At 31.9% G+C, this 8,263-nt stretch overlaps 1 long non-coding RNA gene across 1 annotated transcript; it reads left to right on the plus strand.

Annotated features, from left to right (window-relative positions):
• Positions 1–501: 501 nt before the first annotated feature.
• LOC109705748 lies at positions 502–1,171 on the plus strand. The gene is made up of 2 exons (XR_002214864.1): positions 502–836; positions 923–1,171. It is a non-coding gene; the product is annotated as an uncharacterized LOC109705748 (long non-coding RNA).
• Positions 1,172–8,263: the final 7,092 nt, after the last annotated feature.

Here is an 8,263-nt window from a genome sequence, read left to right on the forward strand (position 1 = left end):
ATACAAGATGGAAGAGTCAAGACCTCCTAGGAAATGGAAGAAAAACACTAGAAAAAAAAAAACAGAAGAAAAGAAAAAAAAAATAAAAACCAGCAATGGAAAAGAAAACAAAAAAGACGTGAGAGGAAGAGTCAGCTGCTCGCTGGGAAACAGGTAATCTGCGGAGCGGCTGTCCGCCCTATTGGATAAAAATTTTATACTGACAAATCTCCATAGTAAGACAGTTTTATTCATCGTCTTCAAGATTTTTGCAAATTTATATAATGGGTCTCACTTTGGCGATAGTCACTACAAAAAATCATGTATTTCCCGGCAGAATTTTAGAGGCGGTTGTATCAACCGCCTCTACAAAATTGGTACTTGTAATATAGAGATACTATTAGGGGCGGTTTTTAAAACCGCCTCTAATATGTTTTTTTTTTTTTTTCATTTTCCCTCCACAGCCCCCCAAAAAAAACCCTCGCATGTTTTTTTTTTTCATTTTCCCTCCACAGTACCCCCAAAAAAACCCCTCGCCTGTTTTTTTTTTTTTTTCATTTTCCCTTCACAGATCGACCCCCCCTCCCCCAAGCCAAAAAAAACCCTAGCCCTCTTCGATCTGGCATGGCCCCTGCAGTCCTTTTCGCATCAGCCTCCCTCCGACGAGGTTAATCGCGGCCGCACTCTCTTTCCCTCCGACGAGTTTGGTCGGCGGTCCTTCGCAACTCACTTTCCCTCTCACATGCGACGAGGTCTCGAGGGTACTGGAGCCCTTCGCAGCACTCTTTCCATCTTTGCACGGAATCAGGACTTCGGCCGCATCAACCTCACGCACGGTTGCTGCTAAGAGGATAACAGTGAGGGCCTCTGCTCCAAAACCCCTTTCTCTCCAAAACCCTTTTTTCTCTAAAAGTGAAGTGATTAATTGAAACCCCTTTTTCAGATCTGTGGATTTGTTGAAACCCAAGCATCCAAGCTTTAAGGTATTCTTCTCCAATTCTTCCCCTTTACTTTTGTTCAAATGGATATTAAATAGTATTTTATTTTAATTTTTTTCTTTTTCTGATTTTTGTTTATTTTTTTGTGGGCATCAAATTGGTTTTTTGTAATTTCTCCTCTAATGTGGGTTTTGGGATCTGAGTACTAGCCATGAAAATTTAGTTTTTTGTTGAATTAATTTAACTTTGGTTGATGAATGTAATTGTGCTAGTTTCGATAATGGAAATTAGGGTTTCATGAGTTAGGGTTTTTGGATCATTCCTTTGTGTGCCACCTTTTACAACANTTCCTAAGAAAAGTCTAGTAGCATTCTGGAATATAATTTGGAAGTGTTGAGCTAACTAACAAAGTAAACAAATAAGAAAATTTTTATTCTTTTCTATTTTCATGAAGTAAAATTGTTAGATATGATGTTCATATAAGACAGAGCGGTACTGTAACCCATAACTATTGGAGTCAACTATTAAAAATGTAAATGGAAAAAGTACAAGGATATTTAAAAAAAGTTAGATCTCAACAGCAACATTTCCTATGTCACTGCTGATTTGGATGCCAGACAAAAAGTCTTTTCTTTAATCAATTGACCAACTTGTCGGACCATTGGCACTAACCATTAATTCCAAAAAATTAAACTGTTAGAAATACACAATCAATTCACTTAAAGTGTTCAAACACATTGCCCACGAATTTCGATTGTGACTCGGCCTAACTAGCCTAACGCTACTTTGAACATGACGTGGCCCAACATTGCTTCATGCCATTTTGAACGTGACTCGATCAAGCCTGACCTCTCGCCACAGGCAAGATGCTGATCCCTTTAATCCAACACAACCGTACACTGCGATTTTAATCTAGGATATTCTATATCTTTGATTTTTTAACAGGAAACTAACTAGACAATTATGAACAAAAATATGCAAAGATAATCATGCTAAGAAATGATCAAGACTTGTGCCATTGCTACGGCTCTCTTCGAGTAGCTTAATATATTCATATCAAGTTCATGTTCTAATGATTATTGCCTATCAAAACTTTCAAAAGTGGAGCTCTAAGATTATATACAAAAGAATTATCTCAACTTGATTTGGTTTTAAGGGAATATTCCTTAGGATAGCATTTGTAATTTCAGGATATCCTTCTCTCCTAGGCTTAGCAAGAAATACTTCTACTCAGCATTCAGACGAAAGTTCTTTAATCTTAGCTGATATCCCCAGTACACGAAAATGATGATTATTGTTATCTTTGAAATCCAAAATATGTTTTAGCATGTCTAAATCAATATGTAATATAGTATAATTAACATGATATAGAATATTATTGTATACTGAATGCTTATCACAGATAATAAATATGTTGCATGAGTGGGCTGGTATGCTTCTGGAAGCACGGAGCCCTCCGTACTTCCAAATTGTTTTCGATGTTCGGACTTTCGAATCGACGATTAGCTCCGTTAGACTCGATCTAGAGTATTTGAAGTACCTAGAAAATAAATTATGTGTTTTTTCGATATCATTTTTGCCTAGTGATCGAAGAGGCTCAAAATTAATAATTTTAATGGTCGTGGAAAGCCGTTTGCAAGTTTAACGGTTAGAAATATCCAAATCACATAAAATTTTGATAGAAAATTCTTTATACCATATAAAACAAGATCAATAACTTTGATCTAAAATTTTAATGTCATATCATCATATTTTGTAAGATTTTTATTTTCAGCCGTTGATTTTGAGCCACTTCGATCACTAGGCAAATGATATCGAAAAATCGCAAAATTTATTTTCTAGATACTTCAAATACTCTAGATCAAGTCTAACAGAGCCGATCATCGATTCAAAAGTCCAAATATCGAAAACAACTTGGAAGCACGGAGCGCTCCGTGCTTTCAGAAACATACCAAACGCACTCGTTGTTGCATAAAACTATAATCCTTTACATAATATATTGTATAGCAAAATACTATAGTATACATTATAATAAACATATAACCGCACAACGTAAAATAATAATTTATAAAATAACTTATTATTCTACACAAAATACAATAGATAACATATAGTATACATTAGAATTATTTATATTCTACTATAATACATTATGACAAAATTACATATTAACCATAATTTGTACATTATGATAATTTTACACTCTATATTGTTTATAATGCATGGAAATTCTAAACAATGTCCTATGGAAGAGATTCAAAAAAGATTGACGAAGAAAAAAACCAAAGTTCTAAGCTTTAATAAACCTTGTAAGTCAAGCGTACTAGTGGATATAGAATAACATTTTTCAATACTAATTAGTTATTCTACAGATGATAAAATATTATAATATAAAGATGTGACAAATTATGTACTAATATGCATAGTCGAAGACAAGATAATAAATAAAGAAGTAAAAAAATTAGGTGAAAACTATGAGATGACATCAAACTTTGAAAAACAAGCACCCTTAAAATTTTAAGGTAAAAGGATAAAGAGCTTACCTGAACTATGTATCGTTTTATCTTTAAATGTTTAGTTAATATACTTCATGTAATTCTCACAACTATAAATTCATTTATCTTTATAGATTTAATTAATATATTTATATAATTCTCCCAACTATAAATTCATTAAAGTAAAGAATTAGCTTAAAATTTGAAATCAAGGTATCGTTGACTGATTCAAATCAAACGAATTGAAAGATTGGGTAGTGAAATAAAATTGGGTAAATTGTATTGTTACCCTCTGAACTTTTGGCGAAGTTTTACTTTATCCCTCGAACTCCTAAAATGGACATCTAACCTTCTAAACTTTAATATTTCATTCATGTTACCCCTTTCGTCAGTTTTCCGTCAAGCTCCGTTAACCGGAAACCGACGGAAGGGGTAAACCGAATGAAATATTAGAGTTTAGGGTGTTAGATGTCTATTTTATGAGTTTGAGGGGTTAAGTGAAACTCGCCAAAAGTTCAGGAGATAGCAGTGCAATTTACCCTGTAGGACTCTTGACTATAAATTATTTTATTATAATATGTAACCTATGGATTGACTACTAACTCTCAAGTTAGTGATCATACTTGATTTTGAATTTATATATATTTTTTATTCTAAAATAAATCATATCATAATTTATTTTATATTTTATTGTAATAAAATAAAAGCGAAAGAAATGAATTAGAGTGGCTTAAAGATAAGAAAATAGCGATACTAACTACCTATGATGCTCGAACACTCTACAGTCTTGGTGTACTCGCTAATATAGTTGATTTACAATAAGTGTCCTCACTAGGATATAGAGATTTTAATTCTCAGTTAATTTTCTGTAGTACTCGTTTGTTCCTTTTATCTTTAGAAGTATTGTTATAGAAAATGCACTTATTTTCTATGAAACTATGTAATGTAATTTTATTGTAACTTAAAATAAAATTTTTGTACATCATTTCAACCAATTAAAAAATTTTAATATAAAAATATAAAATAATATTTTATTAGAAAATACGCTTGCTTATTTCTTATGAAACTATGCAATCTAATTTTATTGTAGCCTAAAATAAAAATTTTCTATTTCATTTCAGCCAATTAAAAACTTTTAATATAAAAATAGAAAATAATATGTTATAATGTTTTAGAATAATACTTTTAAAGATAAAAGGGACAAACGGAGTATCTACCAAAAATTAACTACAAAATTAAAATTTCTATATCCGATAGAACACCTATGTGCTAACACATGATTTCAAGTCTGACGTAACTAAGAACAGTAGAGTGTCGACCGTATTGGTTAGGTAAGTGTATCGCTCTTCTTCTTACTATTAAGCCATATAATTAATTATCGTTCGCATTTTATTTTATTACAAAAATATAGAATAAATATGTATGATTATTTTTAGGATAAAAATATATATTCATATATTCAAAATCAATATGATCACTAACTTGAAAGTTAGTAGTCAATCCATAGAGTGACGTATTATTAATAAAATATACAGTCCAAGAGTCCCTAAAAGGTAAATTTTGCATACTACTCCTGAACTTTTGGCGAGTTTCACTTAACCCCCCAAATCCTAAAATAACATTTAACCCTACAATCTAATATTTCATTGTTTTACCCTTCCGTCAGATTCTTTAACGGACTTCTGCAGAAAACTGACGAAAGAGGCGTACATGAATAAAAATATTAGAGTTAGGGTTAGTATCCATTTTAGGAGTTTGAGGGGTAAAGCTGAATACTTCGCTAATAGTTCTGGGGGTAATAATGAATTTACCCAATAAATTTTTGAAAAGGTTGATAGAGATTCAAAATTAATCCATATTACTAGGTAAGTTCTTAAGTGTTTTACAAATAATCAACACATCCAACCATCATTTACCACCTAAGCCTACAGAATTCCACATGTATCATGAAACACATCAAAGCATATGTGCAGCATCATATTATAAACTCTTCAAATTAATAAACTGTTATGATACAACTTTCAATGGAATCCCTTGGGCAAAATAGTTTTGTATATACTCCACAAATGCCTACTACATATCATCTTAAACAACAACGCTTTAGTTACAATGCAACAACATATGTTGAAAATCCAGTTCGCAATAATTACAACTAAGGTCTATTTTTTCATTAATTTTAGTCAATTAAGATTTATTTATTCAACCTAATTATTGTAGTGCCATAGTTGTATTAAGTTTATTACAGCCCCCTCTTTAGCTAACAAAAGCTTAGATGTATCCTAAAAACGATTTTATAAATAATTACAAAAAAGCTTGGACTCATCTTGAAAAGATCATTAGGAGATAAATTCGGGTTAATAGTAATTTGGTGAAGAAAAAAGAAACTAAATTTGAGAGTAAAAATTAATCTCTCTTCTTTGTTGATGCTTAATAACGTCTGCCCTCTGTTACTATTATCGAACTTAATTCATGATGTAATTTATTTCACCAAATAATGTTGTTGGTAATATCACTTTGAAGAAGTTATCCAAAGAAAGATATAAACAAAAAGGTCTATTAGACAGTAAAGTAAGCACTACAGAAAAATTTAAATTCTCTAGTAGAAGTAAAATATAGCATTCAATGTATGTGTTATATTCGTTAAACATAGTTTTTTTGCTCTCTATCATACTTCCCACCACTAGCATTACATACAAAAACGGTCTACTAGTGACATTTTTTTAAATGTCGGTTATACGGTCAGAAAAAAGTGCTGCTGGTTAAAATTAACCGACACTTTTTAAAGTGTTGCTTACTGGGCTCCGCAGGTATATAAAGTGACAGTTAATAGAGTGTCGCTATAACCTAAAAGAGTGCTGCTAATTTACCAACACTTATTTAAGCCATTTAGCAACCGCACGGAACTACTACGTCGTTGGATGCGGTGGCGGAGGAGGAAAGAGGAAGAGATTGTTCTAAGATTTTAGTAATGAGTGAGGAGAGAAGAGGGAGATTAATCGATTTTATCTTTTTTTTTTCTTTCGTTTGTAATCGGACGCCGAATGGGTGGTGGAGTGGGTCTGAGTAGAGTAACCTGTTTATTTTGGGTTGAGGGCTTTTTATATTTAGACATTTAGTAGACTTTTTTTTTAAGTTTAGTAAATGAGACACTTACACAAGTGTCCACAAACATGGTGTTCTATAACATATTCCTGTTGCTAGTTGATAGGTAAAATAAATCGTCCTCTAGTCTTACAATAAACGCTTGATGGGTTAAGCAAAACAGTCAGAATGGTGCTGCATGTAAATAGACTCTAGAAGCAGAACTTAAGCAAAATGTAGAATGGTGCAAACCATTCCACTAGTTCTGATAGCCCAAAAAATACCTAAATATTTGTCACTTTTCATAGAAAGTTGATTGATTGATTGGCCTAGCATTAGATTATAACCCATTAAGATACTCACTATCTTATATGAAGCAGAAAGATTATAACCCACGGTGTGAGCTAATCAAAAAGTCTTAAGTCGGATATCAAGGAGTGTTGAATCATATAATATTAAAACTACCGTTCTCAAAAAGCGTAAGCCTTTTTGGAGAAATCCATGGAGACTCAATGGTTTTTACATCTATAAAGCTATTTAGCCATATCTACTCTTGATTTTTGAAGAAAATTTACTTGATTTACTTATTACATATGGAAGTATGTCAACAAGGAGTAAAAGATAAGAACAACTATATAATAGCTTGTAGAGAGTAATATAACAATGTGTTGTAATTTATATGATCGTTTATTTCTATGTAGTTAAAGTACAGAGGCTAAGACTACTATCAGTGCAATAATTTCGGTGAATCTAGGTGTAGGGCATGAAATGGATATTTTAGGTAGATTTGGACAAGAAAAAAGAAAACAACGGAAAACTTGCTTTCAGATGGTCTCTATGCAAGAGCTATGTGCTGGATTTTCCCTTTTACTAATCTAGCCTTGTTTTTGTCCAAAGTACTTCATAGATCCGATTTGAACATGGCATATTAACAACTAGTAATTATCACTTGCCGATATTACGTAACTTTGAAATAAATAATATCATTTTGCTTTACTCGTGTGTTCTATGATGCAACACCAACTATCCAATCCAGAAAATGATTTGGCGATAGACTTTTACTATTCAAACTACAATTTGTTTCGTATGTGGAATCTCAACATAAAATTGATGTCGTACGTGATGAGTAAAGAGTAAACTATCAAAGGATAAAAAGCATTTATTAGTATACATATAGGCACAGAAAATGATATAAGATTGAGCCAAAAAGTCTCATAATATGTAGTATCGCTGACATTTTGATGGCTAAATTTTCTTTGTAGGTAATAAGAACTGACGGTTAGAACATTCTCTGACCAAATTGGGGTATTTACGTTATTCAAATCTATGTTCTTGAATCAAACGAGCTATCATGTTCTGAATTTCAAAAAATTAATAGATTGTCTTGATGCCAGATTAAATTACATCTAGTAGCGATCCTTATAGAATCAAGGCCTAGAATGCTGTAAGTACACCTCTATAACTGTAATTTGCAAATTTTTGTGCCTGAGATTAATTATGTATAGTAAAAAATTGGGGAGAAGACTTTCAAAAAAACCTCCGGTGGTTTCGAGTTTCTCACTTTGCCCCATTTGTTAAATGTTTCAAATTTGCCCCCCTGTGGTTTCGTTTTTATCTTTTCGATAGCTTTATCTTTCGATACTTTTTCTTAATATTTCATTAAATTATTACAAAAAATTCAGATACTCATCTGATTTAATCAAATATTACTTTATAACCTTAAATTTTAACTTTATTACTGATTTAAGAAAAAAAAATATAAACTGTAAA

This window comes from Ananas comosus, unplaced genomic scaffold (genome assembly GCF_001540865.1).
Source record: "Ananas comosus cultivar F153 unplaced genomic scaffold, ASM154086v1, whole genome shotgun sequence".
NCBI lineage: Eukaryota > Viridiplantae > Streptophyta > Magnoliopsida > Poales > Bromeliaceae > Ananas > Ananas comosus.